Source organism: Peromyscus leucopus, chromosome 10, assembly GCF_004664715.2.
Source record: "Peromyscus leucopus breed LL Stock chromosome 10, UCI_PerLeu_2.1, whole genome shotgun sequence".
Taxonomy (NCBI): domain Eukaryota; kingdom Metazoa; phylum Chordata; class Mammalia; order Rodentia; family Cricetidae; genus Peromyscus; species Peromyscus leucopus.
The window spans coordinates 33,967,888-33,987,002 of NC_051071.1; positions in this window are offsets into that span (position 1 = coordinate 33,967,888).

Consider the following 19,115-nt stretch of genomic DNA (forward strand, 5'->3'; position numbering starts at 1 on the left):
AAAAATGGAAAAACCAAAAAAAAAAAAAAAAAAAAAAAAAAAAAAAAATTTCCTTTCTTCACTCAGTCCTAAACTGTAAAGTGTTACCTGCTCAGGGTTCTTCCTACTTTGCCAAATGGTGCTGTTCTTGACTGGAGTATGGGGAAGCCTCCTCAACAGTGAGTGTCTGCCAGGACATCACTCCTGCACTGGCATCATGATCAAGGTGTGTTTGAACTCAGCCCTGAGTTTAGCAGGCCGTTTTCTGGTTACAGTGGAGACTTTCTATCACCACCACATGAAGCTGACTCTGTTGGAACTTCTGAGACAAGGACTGCAGTAGCTATTGCATCAAAACCACCAACTTGATACAAACAATGGGGAAGAAATTGCCATACCAATGGCGTTTCTGAAGGGGAATAAAGCTGTATTTTCCAGAAGCATCAGGAAATAATGGAGCTTTCAGTTCAAGTAAGATATAAAGTATCTGACACAGCTCTGCAAGTGCAGGGGGCAGGACTAGACAGACACCTAAGAGACAGAAAGACAGTCGATAGCCATATGTGTCTTTCCATACCTGATTCTCATATTATAATCAAGGATTCCAGCATCCAATCTCATTTTCTTATCGAAGCATATCCTACACACAGACACCTTCTCAACTGTACAACTCAATCAGTTTGCACTAAACAGATGCAGCCTGGGTCAAGAAATACGACAGTGTCAAAATCCACTACTGCCTTGACCTTGGTATCTTCAAAAAGTTATTTCTGAAAACAGTCTTTCCGGCTTGTGTACTTTTGACATTGGAAGGATGGTCAACTATCCCCTCACCTTTATACAAAATTTCCTTGTTTGCCACTGAATTTTCGCAAACACCCATGACATGATGTGTCATTTACTTTTCTTGTTACTGTGAGCAAACATCTGACAAGAAGGAAGAAACTTGCACTGGTTCACAGTTCTAGGGATGGGGGCCCATTGTGATGGGAAGGCATGGCAGCAGTGGCGGCTCCCAGCTGTGCAGCAGGAGCTTCTCACATCTGGGCAGACCATGTTGATGCTCAGCTCATTTTCTCCTTTCTTCCTCTGTATTCAGTCTGGGACTTTGGCCCGTGGCATGGGGTGATCACACTGGGAACAGGTCTTTCTCAGTCAGCTAATCCTCTCTGGAGATGCCCTCTGTTGAAATAAACCTTGAACAAACTCTGCCAAATGCTAATCAAGAAACCTTTCTTCCCTAAGGCTTCCTGACCGCCCCACCCATGTTGAAACTCCAGCCCCTTTCACCTTACTGCCATTGCTAAACTCAGTCGCCCACTATGACCAGCATCCTGAGAGCTGGGACGAGTCAATTTCTAAAGATGAAACAGCCTCATCCAGACAAACAACTCCAGAAACTGCGGGCTTGCACATAGCCTCAGAAGATGCATTTAACTTCATTCTTCAAACCCCCTGTACAAACTCCAAGTACCCCAGTTCCTGTTCAGCAGACACCTCTACTGCTGTGTCTGTCCCTTGTCGTCTGAAATAAGCAGTCCTGTCTGCTGGAGTCTGACTGCTCTCTTTTCTGTCTCCTGTCTCTTTAAGCTGCCTCGCAAGTCTAACACCCTCACAGACCCACAGGGAGCAGTACCTCATCGATGTCCCAGTCCTTTCTTACTCCAGTCAAGCTGCCACTCAAAATGAAGCATCCTAAGTCAGCCTCTGGTCAACTTGAAACCCAAACGGTCTGCTTTAAATCACAACATTCCACCCCAGGGCCCTGTTGTCTCATGATCATGTCATAATGCAAAATGCAGGTAGCCCAACTCTAAGACTCTCCCAAATCTTAACAGGGCTGCACTGTAGGACCCTGTCTCAAACAAACAAAAAGAGAAAAAATATTGCTATGATTTGGACATTTATGACCCTGCCAATTCATGCTACAAATTTACCCCAAAACTGCAATACTAAGAGGCAGTGCCTTCGGGAGGGATTTGGTCCTCATGAATAAATGAGTGACGTTATCAAAGGTTGGAGGAACTGCCTGAGCCCTTCCTGCCCCTCTGTCTTCCACATGGAGATGCACAGCAATGCTCAGGCTTGGAGCAAAGAGCAGCCCTTATGAGAACCTGAAATTCTGGCACCATGACCACTGTAGATTTATAAGCTTCCAGAACTGTAAAAAAAATGCATCTCTGTTGTTTATAAACTATCCAACCTAGAGTGTTTTGTTATGACATCACTAATAGGTTAATGTACCGATATATTATATATAAATTGATATATATTTGTGGGTGTGTTATATAAGATCAATTCTATTTTTAAAATAATATCTCATTTAATTATCACAACACTCCTGTGAAGAAGGAGTCTCCAAACATAACGTATGTGAAAACTGAGGCTGAGAATGTCTATAAACCTCTCCTAAGCATATGGTCAGTAAATAATGTGACTCCAGAGACTGGCCATCACTACACCCATCAGGACCAGCTACCTGCGTAGTCCACAGGTCTATGCAACCTGTGCAAAAAAAGAACAAATGATGAAACATTCATTTGTGGCTTAAATTTGATAGACAGGACAATACCAACACCCTGAGACATTCCCAAACACAGAATGGCGTCTAATTGATGGGCTTTAAGTCAAGGTTGGTAAGAAGGAACAAGACTCCTTCATCCTGCTGTGTCTGTTTTGTCTAGGACAAGCATGACCTATCTCAGATGTAAGTTAGTCTGGCCCTAAGTTAGTATTTACTCTGGAACGAAAGGAAGTAGAAGAGATGAAGCCAGCAAGATGCTCAGGGCTGGGTATGTAAACAGAGCACTCTGCTGAAACTTTAATATGACATCTTCTTTAGGTTTTGACAAGCCTGGGAGGGAGTGGCTAATGGTCCATTACAGATAAGTACAGATATGCATATGAGAAACAGAGAGGTAAAGTAACCTACCAAAAGTCACACAGAAAACCTAAGGATTTGAGATGTGGACTCTGTCATCTATCTCATAGTGCAATTATGGGTCCTGTTGTGGAATCTAAAAGCTTCAAAGGCAGTAGCCACCCATAGTCACAATGCCAATCACATGGTTAATCTGTCCATATTCAATTAGTAAAACCTCTATGGTTCTCAATGCCCATCATGCTGCCTCCCCAACAGTCACATTTATGGAAGATTCTGCATTATGTTCACTTTCCTATATAACAAGAGCATCCTCAGCAGATGTCCTCTCCAGACTCAAAGTTTTTTCTCCCACTTAGGAAAGGCTGTTTTCCTTCCTACACAGACAACTCCTCCATGGATGTTGCACATAGGAAGACAAGATGGATTGAGCATCACACTGTCCTCCAGGAACGTGACTTCCACTTGGAACCCATGGCTCGGGAACACACCCAGCCTGCTCCCAAAGCCTTGATAGAAAGGTTCAAAGAAAAACAGAAACAACATAATCCCTTCCTGGGCTAACTGACATCCTCATTTACATCCTAACCATATTAATTTTCTTTGTTTCCACTTCATTGTAAAATCAAGGAAGGCTTCCTGGGCAGTGTGTGGCATGCATTAGACAGCCTATAATGTCTAAATGTTCTAATACCGGCCACTGATAGAGTCTGCCACCAACACCAAGCTGTTATTTTTCAAATAACAATGGTAACATTTAATTAGAGTTTAACCTGGCAGCCTGCTTTCCCCTAATGACATACAAGACACCACGGTTCCCTGAAACACGAAAGATCTACATCCACAGTAAATGCCACGTGTCAAAGAGCTGAACACTCCTAGTGACTAATTATGCCTCTCGCTGTCATTAATTACATACCATTCAAGGAGCTGGGGGGGGGGGACAGCAGGATTTTGGCCCTTCCTATATGATACCAAGTTAGATGACATCTTTGCCAGGCTATCACAACTGCTTTGTAATAATTACTTCGACTGAGTGAGGCCCCCCAAAAAAAGTAGTTGCACAATCACCGAAATGGCTAATTATGTTTCTTGATCCCATTTCAACTAAAAACATAATAGAAGCAAGCCTAGCATCATCCCTGGCACATAACGGGTTCTTTATAAGCTATAGCCATAAGCATAGTAAATGTTTACACTTTTTAAAATGTTTTTAATTATGTTATATCTGTGTGGTGGGGTGGGGGGCAACAACGTGAGTACAAGAGCTCAGAGAAGCCAGAGGTGTCAGGTGCCCCTGGAGCTGGAGTTTTAGGCAGCTGTGAGCTGCCCAACATGAGTGCTAGGAACCAAACTTCAGCCCTTTGAAAGAGCAGCCTGTGCTCTTAACTGCTGAGCCATCTCTCCAGCCCCAAATGTTATAGTTATAAATGCAATCATTGCCATAGCCCAGGCTGCACTGGACTGTGGGGAAAATCATCCTTCTCACTTTCACTTCCGAAGTCAGTCATCTATTACATCGACCCATTCACTCATGCCACACACATAACAGAGTACTCACCCAGTGCTAGGTGTGGCTTCTCCAGACAGTGACTGCCAAAAAATTTCCTCTTGGAGATTTACAATGTACAATATTAGAGGCTCTGAGAAGTTCTTCAAGGGAAAGATTGATACACACATGCATACAATCATACACACATACATTCATAATTACATATACCTACATACGTGATAATAATTACAAATAAAAAGGTAACAGATGATGCAGATTTGAAGCTCAGACAATATATAAATATAGATCAATTCATAGATGATAGATGACAGAGATTAGATAGACAGATAAATAGATGCATACATGACAATAATTACAAATAAAAAGATAACAGATAATGCACATTTGAAGCTCAGACAATTTATAGATATAGATCAATTCATAGATGATAGATGATAAAGATTAGATAGATGATAGACAGATGGATAGATGATAGATACATACATACATGATAATAATTACAAATAAAAAGATAACAGATGATGCAGATTTGAAGCTCAGACAATTTGTAGATATAGATCAATTCATAGATGATAGAGATTAGATAGACAGACAGACAGATATAATTTTGGCATTTTCCTTGGTAGTGATACCTTTGTTGCCATAGCCTCCTGTTCCCACTATGACACAATGGTGTACTAAGGAACACACTCTTGGTCCTGGTACAGGATCACACTGAAGATAGCCCTGACCAAGATTCTCTCCCTAACTACACTCTAGCCAAGCTCTGAAGTCTTTCCTGACTTTATATTAAGCTTGGCCCATAAAGACTTGAAAAAAAGTCACTCACATAGTCTCTAACAGCTCAAGGCTACATCCTCAGGATGACTGACCCTTGACCATCTTAAAGTGCCTGCCAGAGGAAACTGGAAGCTTCCAAAAGAATGTGTTGCCTATTTGGAGAGTCTCTGCAGATAGGTCTCATCTCCCAAGCCCTGTGAGAGGGAGGAGACTGTCATTAAGTGTCACTTAGCAAACCCAGGTAGGTTTCACAGAGATCAACATTTAGTGCCACTTAGCAAACCCAGACAGGTTTCACAGAGACCAAGTCCTCTATCCCACCATGTGTGACTCATCATTTTCCTGACTCTCCTGATCTCCCCCTGACTCCTGACTTCTCCTCCATCCTCCCTCTAAGACATCCAGCTGGATCTGCATGAAGTTTGGTTCTTCCACCTATTATGCTAGCGCACTGCTGTCTTTACCACCCCAGGGTCTGCTTTTGTGGATCTTTGACAGCCCATCAAAAGCCATTCTCCACACCAAACCACCACCAGGCAACGCCTACCCACCTTGACCCCAAGGATCAACTTGATACAACGCTAAGGCTCTGGCAAGATTTGAGATTAACCTGTCCCCAAAGAGCAGTCACCAGTACCCTTGTTACAAATTCCAGAACTCCCTTGGAGTCACACAGAGTTGACTAAAATCCTAGCTGGTCCTTTCAAGGTCACTGTGTAATCTCTGTGGATCCAAGGGGTCATGGTAAGAATTCCTATGTGTGAGGAAGGCTGGGATTTTCCCGGATGTTTGCTCTCTAGCTTGCCTGTGTCTGTGTCACTTCTCAGCATGGGTGCTGCTCTCTGTCACTCAAGATGCAGATATAGAAATCAGCCTTTAATCCCAGCACTCAGCAGGCTGAGCCAGGCGGATCTCTGTGAGTTGGAGGCCAGCCTGGTCTACAGAGTAAGATCCAGGACAGGCACCAAAACTACACAGAGAAACCCTGTCTCAAGAAGAATAAGAATAAGAATAAGAATAAGAATAAGAATAAGAATAAGAATAAGAATAAGAAGAAGAAGAAGAAGAAGAAGAAGAAGAAGAAGAAGAAGAAGAAGAAGAAGAAGAAGAAGAAGAAGAAGAAGAAGGAAAGAAAGGAAGGAAGGAAGGAAGGAAGGAAGGAAGGAAGGAAGGAAGGAAGGAAGGAAGGGAGAAACCAGCCTTCCATTAACTGGAGAGAGGAAGGGATCAGAGAGGAAAAACTCTAGCCAGAAGGAGTCAGGCATTTCTTTGAAGCACATAATGATGTGTATGCATACACACACACACACACACACACACATCCTAAATATCTTTCCAAGCAAAGGAAACATTGCCTGGCAAGAATGAAAACACTCCAGACAAATCATGACCATCCTAAGTGTTATTCAGTCTTGTTCCACCTCAGCAAAGCTGAGTGCAATCTTTACTATAATTCTGCCCAAACCTTTGTGTGGACAGGCCAGCTCTTTACACTCTTAACTTCCAGGTTAAACTCCAGGTCACCAGTTCTCCAAAGGGAATCTCATGGTATGACCTATGACCACTAACTAGTAAGTGATTACACTCTCAGATACTGAAGTCTTCCTCTGCCTAAGGAGCCACAAGGATCCCAAGAAAAATGGTGGTGAATCCCAAAAATGGCCTTTAAGGAGGCAGCTGTGATGTAAGGAGGTATTTCCCAACCTGCACTTGGCATTATCCCCATATATTCATCTATCTCTACTGCAGGATACAATAATGCCCCCAATACATAATGGAGCCTAATCCCTGGGATCTAAGTATTTCACAAAATAAGATCTTATGATATAATAAAATAGGATTAAAATGGTGAAATTATCCTGAATCAGCCAGTTGCACTTAATACAACTCTAAATAAAAAAGAAGACAAGAGGCTGAGGAGATGGCTCAGTAGGTGGAGCCCTTGCCATACAAGCATGAGGGCCTGAGTTTGATCCCATAACCGACATTAAAAACATCATGGATGTGTTGGGGCTGAAGAGATGGGTCAGTGGGTAGGAGCACCTGTAGTTCTTACGGAGGATCCAGATTTGATCCCCAGCCCCCAAGCATCCACAATTCCAGTTCTAGGGTACACGTGATACACAGACATACAAAACACTAATGCACATAAACTAAAATAATAAACATTTTAATAAAAATTGTAAAGGTGTGGTGGTGTGTATTTGTAGCCCCAGCTCTGGGACTGTGTAGGCTGGCAGACCTTTAGAGCTTGCCTGCATAAATATATATGGAGGCAAGCTCCATATGAATATACAGCCCAGACTTACTGGCAATGAAAGATCCTGTAAGATGGATAGCACTTAAGAAATGATAGCCGAGGTTGACCTCTGTCTTACACACACACACACACACACACACACACACACACACACACACACACACGCATACAGAAGACATGGTCTAAAACAGAATAAAGGAAGCATGACAACAGAAGCCGAGGTCAGAATAAGATAAGAGAGCAGCCTCAAGCCAAGGAAGGCAAAAGGAACCCAGCCCTGCTGACACTCCTGAATAACTGTAAGGTAATAAATTTGTATTGTTTCAAGGCACTAAGTTTGTGGCCATCTGTTATAGCCAGAGGAAACTGATACCCTTCATGGGTATCAGTTTATACTCTTTATATAATATTTAAATTGATCCAATTTTTAACTTACTATCTACTTAAACTCATCCAAACAATGCTCATGGAGCCAAGGCTTTGACATAGTTGTTATGTATTTTTATGATACACATCAAATGAACATTTTATTAAGTCTATTATCATTAGCCCCTAATGTCATACAAATGGCAGTGTGCGTTCTGCTTTAGAAAGCTCCGAACAAAGTGTCTAGGTCCTCAGGATAGGGAACCAGAGTTCTACACAGGCTCTCCCACTCACTATGGCTGGCCTGTACACAGGCTCTCCCACTCACTGTGGCTGGCCTTGAACTTAGACTCACTTTGATACTCTTGGTTCTTTGTTTCCTCCTCTGTGCAGGTCAGGCAGACCTGCTGCCACCAAGACTCTCCAGGACAGCCATGGCTGAGCAGAGCACAGACCGATAGGCCAGTGTCTGGAACAAAGCATGTTCCTCTCATCTTCATCCTCTAGAAGTATGTGGGTCAGGAAGCTGAGGCTGACAGCAACAGCAGTAGCAACCCTGTTTCCCCATTCTCATGTTTCCTTCTGCAGTCCTTTGTGTTGGGTTTAGTTGACATTGAAAACAGCTGCTTAGCATGTCACTCTTCTCCTCATGGACCACTGAATTATACTCATGTGGTACAATGATAAGTCAACAGACACCACCAAGGAGAAGTCCAAAAATGTGACTTAGATGATGGCTCCAGGAACTACCAATGGTAGGATTAAACTTCCCAGGGCTCAATGACTTTGTCTTTAAATGGGAAAAATTCTAATGCATTCAAATTATTAGTCAAAAATGGCATATGCTCAGCTGGTGGTATAGTTCTGTGTAAAGAGTTTACCTAGCATGCACAAGGCCCTGGATGCTTTCTACAACATCACAAAAGGGGGAGTGGGGAATTAGCTCAGTTGGTAGAGTGTTTGCATCCCAGGACCACAAAAACTGGATATAGTCAGTCAGGCATACTTGTAATCTCACCAATTGAGAAATGGAAGGCAAGGTAACAGTGGAGGTCATCTTTGTCCACATAACAAGTCTGAACAGAGATAGAGAGGGAACTGGGGAGGGAGAGGGAAGGAGAGGTTGAAATGAATGATAAGTAGCACTGGTTATGGCACTGGTTACCAGCAGAAAGGTCAGGGTCACGACAGAACCCAGTATTAGTTTCAGAGTTTTATTAGGAGGAAAGGGTGGGGAGCATGTGCAGAGAGCAGAGGGAAAATTTTTGGGGTGGGGGAGAGAGAGTAGAGCAGAGAGAGAGGGTGGGATCTGCATCAGGCTTTTTAAGGGCTCCCAGTGAAGCAAGATTATGGAGCTATAACCCGCATGTGCTGACTGCGTGACCATGTTCACGTAGTCGCCAGTGCACATTGATGATATAAGATGCAAGACCCTTTGCTTAACTCCTGAAGTGCACCTGTGAGGTCATGTAGCTGGAGTGAGGGCAGAATTCTAACAGAGGAGAGAGGAGAGGAGAAATTTCTGCTAAATCTCCCAGCACCAAGCCTGACTAGCTGAGCCTAAACTTGGAGCGATAACCATTTTCTAAGAGTGACAGACCCTATACCAGGGATCCTGATACAAACAGCAGGGGACCAGACCTGTTTCTGGGGTTGAGACGTGTTCTGGGGGAGTGCACTGATGTCGAGGCTGTGACTGTTATCTGTGCTGTGTTGTTTTCTTTTTCAGGGACTGGACTTTAAGGACTTGCAAGGGTCAAGGTTTAGAAGAGTGGTTCTCAACCTTCCTAATGCTGGGACCCTTTAAAACAGTTCCTCAAGTTGTGGTGACCCCCACATAAAATCATTTCATTTCTACTTCATAACTGCAAATGTGCTATGAATCATAATGTAAATATCTGCAGGGTATCTGACATGCTGGTTTAGAAGCACCTATTTTGAGTTGTGGAAGCGTTTACTACGCTTTCAACCAATTTCCATTTCAGTGAAGGAAGTAGACACGCGGAATGTGGTGGGAGGGCACAGGGGCAAGAAAAACGCAGCAGGCGCAGGAATGATCTCCAGCATGCGAGCTGACTTATCGACCCTGGGTCTGCAGAGACAGAGCTTGAATAGGAACTTTGTTTCTCACGGGGCTCTCCAGCACCAGAGTGCATCTGTTGCCAATGCCTGCCCCCTTGTGGAAATGTTTCAAACTGCATGTAGCCTTCAAAATGCTCTTGGTTTCAGTGATCCAGCATGCCCTGTGTGTGACTTATAAGATAAAAATCACTAGCCCTGGCTAGCTCACCCAGTGGAGGAGACATCGAGGAGTGGGGACAGTTGTCCTGCTCTCACACTCTCGGGTCCGGCTCACCCGCACTCACACCACCAGGGCCAGCTCTACTGTTTTGCCCAGGCGAGGTTCCGGGCCCGCCCTCTGGATTGCTGTACTTGGTGAGGAGCAGAAACAGCTCTCCCACCTGTCACAGGTGGCAAGGGGTGGGAGCGAGGAGGGCGTATTTCCCTTACCCTTGCCACCTCATGGCTTATGCAAAAGGAGGCGGAGCAGCTCTCCTGCTCTCAGGCCCACAGGCCCGGCTCACCTGCCAGCCCAACAGGGTCAGCTAGTGTGCTGCCCCATTGAGGGGCAGGGCCCCCCCTCCCATGTGTGCCGCTGGTGAGGGGCGGGACCAGCTCTCTCACACTTGTGACCGTGGGGCCAGGTCTCTCACCTGCAGCAGGTGGCAGGGGGAGGGAGGGCAGGTTTTTGTTTTTGCCACCACATGGCAGATGGGAGGGCGGTGGGCAGTGCTGGAGAGCTTGGCCAGGTGGTGATGATGAGGGAAAGCTGGCGGGCTGACCAACCCAGCTACCACCCAGGCCCAGAACCAGGATTACAAGGGAGCCCATCCCAGGCACTCACCTCACCTACGTACTGCTGGAGTGTGTGAAGGGGCTGGATCCACAGATCCAAAGTTACAGGATCTCCTTGACACAGGGCAATGGGATATCCAGGAGTCCTAGTGAGGGCCCAGTATCGGGGTGTAGCAGAAGCCAGAGGCCTTGAACCAGACCAATGCCTCATTGCAAGGAACAAGTAAAGATACTATACACCTTTTAGATGTATAGTCTAAAAGGTACACTGTGTGACTCACTGGGACACACTACAGCTTCTACACTGAGATTTTTCTTTTAATTTGTTTTTTGTTTGGTTGGTTTTGGTTTTTTGTTTTGTTTTGTTTGTTTGGTTGGTTGGTTGGTTGGTTGGTTGGTTTTATTTTTAAATTTGCTTTGTGGGGGAGGTGGCAAGGGCAGAGGACGCAGCGAGGGGATGAAGAGATGAGTGGGATTGGGATGCATGATGTGAAATCCACAAAGAATCGATATGAAGTGAAAAAAAAAAAAATCACGAGCCAGACACACTTCATGATGCGTCGCCTGCCTCCTGAGTGCTCCCCCTCACGCTGCCTTTCCACGGCTGTATTCTCCCAGAAGACTCCTCCATGGTGCCTGGGTAATTAAACAGATGAGGTAAACTTGGGAATTGACTAGAGTTCAGAATTAATCCACTTCATTCCCAAAGCTGTGAGACTCCAGGTAAGTGAACTAATCTCTCTTGCTCTGTTCCTCATGTGTGAAATAGGGCAATAATGACATCTGCTGCCCAGGGTTGTTGTAGCATCAAGGGAGAGTAACCAGAAATCTCCTCAGGAAGGTCACGGCCCCCAGTGCCCACCCTGTTGGCTACTTACAGACTCATGAACTATCTGCTTCTGGACTAATCATTTATGATCCACCACATAACTGATGAGGTGGTCTCTGCAGTCTGAAGAGACAAGAATTAAAAAAAAAAAAAAAAAAAAAAAAACTTAGCACACGTATAATTTAACAAAGACAGTGGTAGAGTTTTAAAATAGTTTACCCTGCACCCACCCTTCAAAGGGAACACTAGAGATAAGGTTTGCGGGCACTGGTTTATTGGGGAAATGGTCTGAGGTAGAAGGGCTGGGGGCATGGAACCCAAGAAGAGAAAAATGGGGGAGGCAGGGAAGCCAACGCACTTCACTTTATCAAGTTGGGACAGTACTAGGCAGTCGATGAGACCATCTGCCCGCCCCCCCCCCCAACCTCCCAGTTAACCTGGATCAGCACACAGTCATGGGGCTTTCTGTCAGTGTTTTAAACTTCTGCATGGAGTTGAAGCAGTTCAGGGTGCCCCAGTCCAAAGGACTCCTCAAAGGGAAAACTCCAGAAAGACTGATAGAGAGAATATGAAATTATCCTAGGAGGAGTGGGTTTTGCCAGTCATGGGTGCATGCTAGGTGTGTGGCTGCCCCTCATTGTACCTGTTTTCCCATCTGTAAAATGGGGAGTTAACAGTGCCTATATAATAGGGCCATCCATGGTGAGAATGAAGTGGTGTGAGGTGTACCTGATACACAGGAGTACACAGGTGTACCTGATACACAGGAGTCACCATGTGTCATCACTGTTCCTGAGACCCACACGTGAAGCAAAGGCAGTGTCGATCAATGACTCAGCACTCATGGCACCTGGCCTGCCAGCCGCTTGACTAGATCATCCAAAACTTAACAACAGGGTGCAGAGTTTCATAAAATAAACAAGGTCTGCTGTTTGCTCATCAGCTAACAAGAAAGATGGACAATATACAAATGAAGACAAATAATTAACTAAATGAGGAGAAACTAAATGAATCGTATTTTTCCAACAGAAGGAAGTACCAAGGATCAACTTATACAACTCACTTGTATAAGCTTAAAGAACCTCCACCAGGGCAGGAGAGGTGGCTCGGCAGGTAAGAGCACTGGGGCTATTCCAAAGAAATCAAGTTCAATTCCTGCTCACGTCTGTCTGTAACTCCTGCTCCAGGGTGATCTGGTGCCCTCTTCTGGCCTCTGCAGGCACTGCACTCACTTAATATGCACTCACAGACTGGCATTTAATAAAAAATAATTATAAAGACCTCCTAGCTCTAGTTGATATTGGTACATTTCCATCTAGCTTTTTCTACCAATGCATACACATTGTTTCACAATTATGTTATCGACTCACCAATTTTCAGAACATTGCCAGTTAAACCCTGACACACTAGCCATAATAGGACAGTGATGGTGAAATCTTCAAAACTGTGTCTTCATGACAACATGTTTTAATGTAATTGGGATGACATCACCTACCACATGTGCATCATACAGCATTATGCTATGAAGACTTTCTCATATCACTTAAGGTTTATTTCAAACTGAGATTTTTTTATTATTATTAAGAAATTTTCTATTCTTTTTACATACCAACCACAGATCCCCCTTTCCTCCCTCCTCCCGTCCACCCCCCAGCTATACCTCCCCCAGCCCACCATTTCCTCCTGTGACAAGGTAAGACATCCCATGGGCAGTTAGCAGAGCCTGGTGCATTCAGTTGAGGCAGGTCCAACCCCCTTCCCCTGCACCAAGGCTGTGCAAGGTCTCCCACCATAGGCACTGGGCTCCAAAAAGCCAACTCATGCACCAGGGATGGATCCCAATCCCACTGCCTGGGGGCCCCCTAAACAGTTCAAGCTACACAACTGTCTCACCTATCCAGAGGGCCTAGTTCAGTACCATGGGAGCTCCACAGCTATTGGTCCACAGTTCGCACATTTCTACTAGTTTGGCTAGCAGTGTCTGTACATTTTCCCATCATGAGCTCAATGTCCCCTGCTCATAGAATCCCTCCTCTCTCTCATCAATTGGACTCCTGGAGCTCAGCCTGGAGCCCAGCCATGGATCTCTGCATCTGCTTCCATCAGTTACTAGATGAAGGCTCTATGATGACAGGGTATTCACCCATCTGATCACCAGAGTAGGTCAGTTCAGGCACCCTCTCGACTATTGCCAGTAGTCTAAGGTGGGGTTATCCTTGTGGATTCCTGGGAACCTCCCTAGCACCCTGTTTTTCTCTATTCCCATGATGTCTTCATCTATCATGTTATCTCTTTCCTCGCTCTCCCACTCTGTCCCTCTTCCAGCTCCCGTTCCCTTATGTTCTCATCCCCTATCCCTTGCCCTCCACTAGCCCCTCACCCCCAGTTTGCTCATGTAGATCTCATCTATTTCTCCTTCAAACAGATTTTAATAGCACCATCATGTTTATTATTAGCACAGTTGTGCTAATTAATTGCACTGCTTATTTGCAGTCTGATAGAGTGCAGGGCCCTGAAAGCTCATCCAAATGCAAGCTTTTGCTACATCGTAGCTGTGTGATGTTAGGCAGTCATTCTCTACACCTTACTCTCCTCAGCAAAATAGGCAGAGGAACGTTTCCTCCGTGGAGTTGTGAAGACTAGAGAAGGCTCACAAAGGAGATCGTGGCCACAACAGGTAAATGTTAGAGAAATGTTAAGGTGGTGATTATTTAACACTGTTCAACTGTGGGTCTTCAGGTTTATTTCCAAGATTTCAGCAATGTATAACATAGGAATTACATTTGCTACCAGTTTCTGTCCTGGTGTCTGGTTCTTACCTAGCATCTGGTGGAATTATTAGCTCAGATGATGTAAAGTTCTTAGAGTACTGATGGAGACCACTGGATTACTTCCCGAAGAAGTTCTGTTAAATGGCCTTCGCACATGCACTAAAATACAAACCACCCTAACCTGGCAGCTATCACTGCGGCCACCTCACTGTTCTAGTGCACGTTTCTGAGGGAACTGATAAGATGGAACATTCTAGTTTTTCTTTCATTTTGATTCACAGCCCATATTACCTATCGAGGGACAAAAATAATTTGGAAAAAATATAGTATATAATTCCCCCAGAAATAAACAATATATCCAGAAACCTGAGGAAATTAAAGCATAGACTCCGGTTTCTTGAGAAACTTAGGAAAGGGACTCATTTAACCCAGGGGTGTCTTTAGGCCTGCAGATGGTCTCTTTTTTTTTTTTTTTTTTTTTTTTTTTTTTTTTTTTTTTTTGGTTTTTCGAGACAGGGTTTCTCTGTGTAGCTTTGCGCCTCTCCTGGAGCTCACTTGGTAGCCCAGGCTGGCCTCGAACTCACAGAGATCCGCCTGCCTCTGCCTCCCGAGTGCTGGGATTAAAGGCGTGCGCCACCACCGCCCGGCCCAGATGGTCTCTTAATGCTAAGAATACTCTAGAAAATCATCTGCCCATAATCCTCTTTCCAGAAATTAACCCAGAGCCCCCAGACAGGGGATATTAACATTCATATTTCACTGACCAGCCTGAACACATGCCAGCAGAATTTAATATGAGTGAGTCTTATGAGTAATGGAAAAATCTAGAATCCAAATGAGATTGTGTAATCACATTTAGCCATGGTCAGAAGGCCCCACTACCTCATGGCTGAGAGTCAGAAGGAAGAGTAGACACACTAGAGAGCTGATCCTGATAGAGGGGCTGGTCATTAGGAGCAGGGGCTACAGAGACACCACCACGACAGGACTCACTACCCTTGAGATGTACCTGGAACAGAACACTTCATCTCCACCCCTCTCCCTCCATCTTCCACCAGGGCTCCCACCTCAGCTCCTGATTTTTATTCAATAAAAAGTAACATAATTGAAAATGGGCAAAGGAGCAAAACACAAATGGCCACCAGCACATGATAAGATAGTATCATCAGTGAGGGGAATACAAATCAAAAGCACAGTAGGAGAACATATGATATCCACTAGAATAACCATAACCAAAATGACAGACAATAACATGTTAAGTCTAGTGTGTGGTGCTGTGGGATGTCCTATATGCTGTGAATATATGTTGCTATGACTGATTGATAAATAAAATGCTGATTGGCCAGTAGCCAGTCAGGAAGGATAGTGTAGGTGGGACAAGAAGAGAGGAGAATGCTGGGTGGAAGAAGGCTGAGTCAGATGATGCTGCCAGCCCCTGAGATGAGTAACAAGATGTTACCTTTAGCAAGATGTAAGTTACCGGTAAGCCACAAGCCACGTGGCAAGGTATAGATTAATAGAAATGGGCTGAGTATAAGTGTAAAAGCTAGACAGTGGTAGGCCTGAGCTAATTGCCAAGCAGTTTAATTAATATGAGCCTCTGAGTGATTATTTTTAAGCGGTTGTGGGATCCATGGGGCTGGGCAAGACTGAAGAAAACTCCAGCTACAGTGTGGTGCAACTGGTACCATTTTGCATTTCCAACAGAAAAGTCAAATGGTGGCACTGGTTTGGAAAACAGTGTGGCAACTTCAAAAATAAACACAGACTTAACCATCTCATATTCAGAAATTATATTCATTGGCACATATGCAACAAAATGAAAACATACCCATGAATAATCATAGTACACTTCATAATGGCCAAAAGGCTAAAGGAATTCAAATGTCTAGTAGCTGCTAAGTGGAGGTGATACATCCATATGAGATATTATTTGGAAATAAAAATGAATCGCATTTTAATAAAAATGACAGAAAAGTTTGTTCTATAAAATTTAGAGATGTAGTTACATTAAAAATAATAAAGAATAAATAATGTAATGATGCACCTCATGGTTTTATATAAACAAGAGCAAGACAAACTTAAAGTAGTATGTGCAAAGAAATAACAGAGGTTAGGTAAGGAATCAATAAAATAGAGAAGGAAAGAACAAATGTTTTCTTCCATTTGGGGAACTAGATGAGTATGAATAAATATACATGATATCAAAGCAGAAGGGGGAGGGAGGGATCTAGAACAAGGGGGAGGAGGAGAAGACCTTAAGGTAGAATGTATTCACACTTTCTCTCCTATGCAGAATATAGCCTGACTTACATGTGAGTGTCTGTGTATATTATATATGTGTGTATATAACATATACACATGCATAAGACATGAAAATAGATGGGTACTGTTGAAGGGGTAGTCCCAGTTGAGAAGAAGCGGTGAGAGTGGTGGGAAGTATAAGCAACGTGCAAGGGCATACATGACATGTACGTGTCATGAAATCCATTGTTTTGTATACTAACTAAAAAATGTTTTTAAAAAAATGCTAAAACTATGAGATAGCTCAGTCAATAAAATGCTTGCCACAGAATCAAGAAGACCTGAGTTCAATCCCCTGCACCCATGTGAAAAGCAGGGCACCATGGTGCACACTTGTGATCCCAGCACTGGGAAGATGGAGACAGGCGGATCCTGGGGCTCATTCACCAGCCAGCCTAGCCCTATGAGTGAACCTTGGGTCCTAGTGAAAGACCTGTCTCTGAAAACAAAGTAGATGGTAGAATAACATCTGAAATTGATCTCTGGTTTCCATGTGTGCACACATGCTCACATACCTGCTCATACATGTATACACACACACACACACACACACACACACACACACACACACACACACACAAAATGAGCTGTTGATACATACTATCACATGGATGGGCTTTTTTCTGAGCACTTAAATATGTCAGGCCCTTAGCCTATATTCGGTTCATCCTTGAAGAACATTATGACTTCATCCTATGACTGAGACATGAGAGATAAATGCAGACATTCAGGGTTGTACAGAAATAAGTGGAAGAATTGAGTCCCATGCAGGCTGACCTCTTCAGACTCCGTTTCTCTAGCCCACTGCTATGGGTGAGTTGAACTCAAGCTCAAAGCTGCAAAGAAAAGGTCTCAAGAGCTTACTGGAACAGACCACAACAGGCTGCCTTCCCAGCACTCTCCAGCCATGCCATGAAGCTCTGATCATTCCAGAAGCAGTGAGCAAGCCCAGCTTCCAGAAACATGCAGGCTGACCTCCCAGCCAGCAAAACCCATTTTGCGAACAATCTGGCTAAAAATGAGTACCTAGGGGCACACAGTCCAGACAAGCTGAGGAACCTGAAAATCCAGGAAGCCAGAATTCGAAGTCCATGTATCAGACCAGCTCCTCAATAAACTTTAGCAATAGAGCCTACCTATGAGAACAGAGCAGAGCCAAAACCTGGTAGACCCTTCTAGATTATATTCAAGGACTAAGTTCACAAGACTCCACCAGGTATGAGTTAGTGGTGTCTCTACAGCAATTCCTCTCCACCCATACTAAGGCTCACTCCTCTTCCCACGCCGGCTACTCTCCTGAAGCCTCTCTTCCAGATCACAGTGCCGGTGGCCAGCAGCTAGTTCTCAGCTTTCATTTTTCTTCTTGGCAGCATTTAACATCACCGTCCAGCTCTCCCTGCCACATGCTCTTTAGCCTCAGGACACTGCGGCCTTAGTTCTTCTCTCGCCTCCCTGCCTGTCTCCCGTCAGTGTCTGCTATTGTTTGGATATGATTTGTGCTCCCTGACTGTCGATGTGCTAAAGCTTAACCCCCCATCACATGTGGGCCTTGAGCCTCTTGAAATGTGAGCAACATAAACCTATTTTCTTTATAGTTACCCACTCTCCAGTAAACGAGAGCAACACGAACCTTTTTTTTTTTTTACTAGCCTCTAGTATTTCCATTGCAGTAGCACAAGATGGACGGACTAGTGTCATTTACATTACTCTTTCTTTTAAAGCTCACTTTTATGTGTATGGGTGTTTTGTCAGCATGTAAGTCTGTGCACATGAGAAGGCATCAGATCCCCTAGAAGTGGAGTTCCAGGTAGTTGTGAGGCACCATGTGGGGGTGCTGGGAATCAAACCCAGGTCCTCTGAAAAGAGCAGCCAGTGCTCTTAACCGCTGAGCCATCTCTTCAGCCCCTCTCTATATTTTAGCAAACTCAGTCCTTGATCTTCTCCGCATAACTTTGGTGCCAGTTACCCCACTTATTTCGATGCTCTAGTCCCCCTTGCTTGCTTACAGACTGAAGACAGACACGCAAGCACCTGAATAGGAATGTTTACAGTATACGTTACAACAGCCCGAAGAAGGAGAGAGCCCAAGAGTGTATCCACGTGTCAACTGGATGAACAAAATGTCTTCTGATACAAGGGACTCTTACTCCTCCATCACCAGGAGACATGTACTCATACACAGTCTAGAGAGGGAGGGTACGGAGACCATGCCATGTGTGAGCCAGATAAGATGTCAGGTGTTATGAAATACCCAGAAGAGAAAAATCCACTGAAACAGATGCAGATGAGTGGAGGCAGGAGCCAGAGGGAGGGAGCACTGAGGAACTGCTTACGAGCCCTGGATTTGACTTTGCCAACGAAAATACTTTGGAACTAGAGGTGATGGCTGTACACCAGAGTTGTGTCCCAAAAGCTGAAGCCCTTGCCTTCAAACGGCTGGTGGTGTGTCACTTGATGAAAGAGAAAGCAAAGTGAAGGTCTTTATAACCGGCGACCATCTGGTGATGGGATTCTGGCCTTATGCAAGTGCTAGCAGCAATGACAATGCTAATTATCTCCCTGGGCCTCAGTTTCCC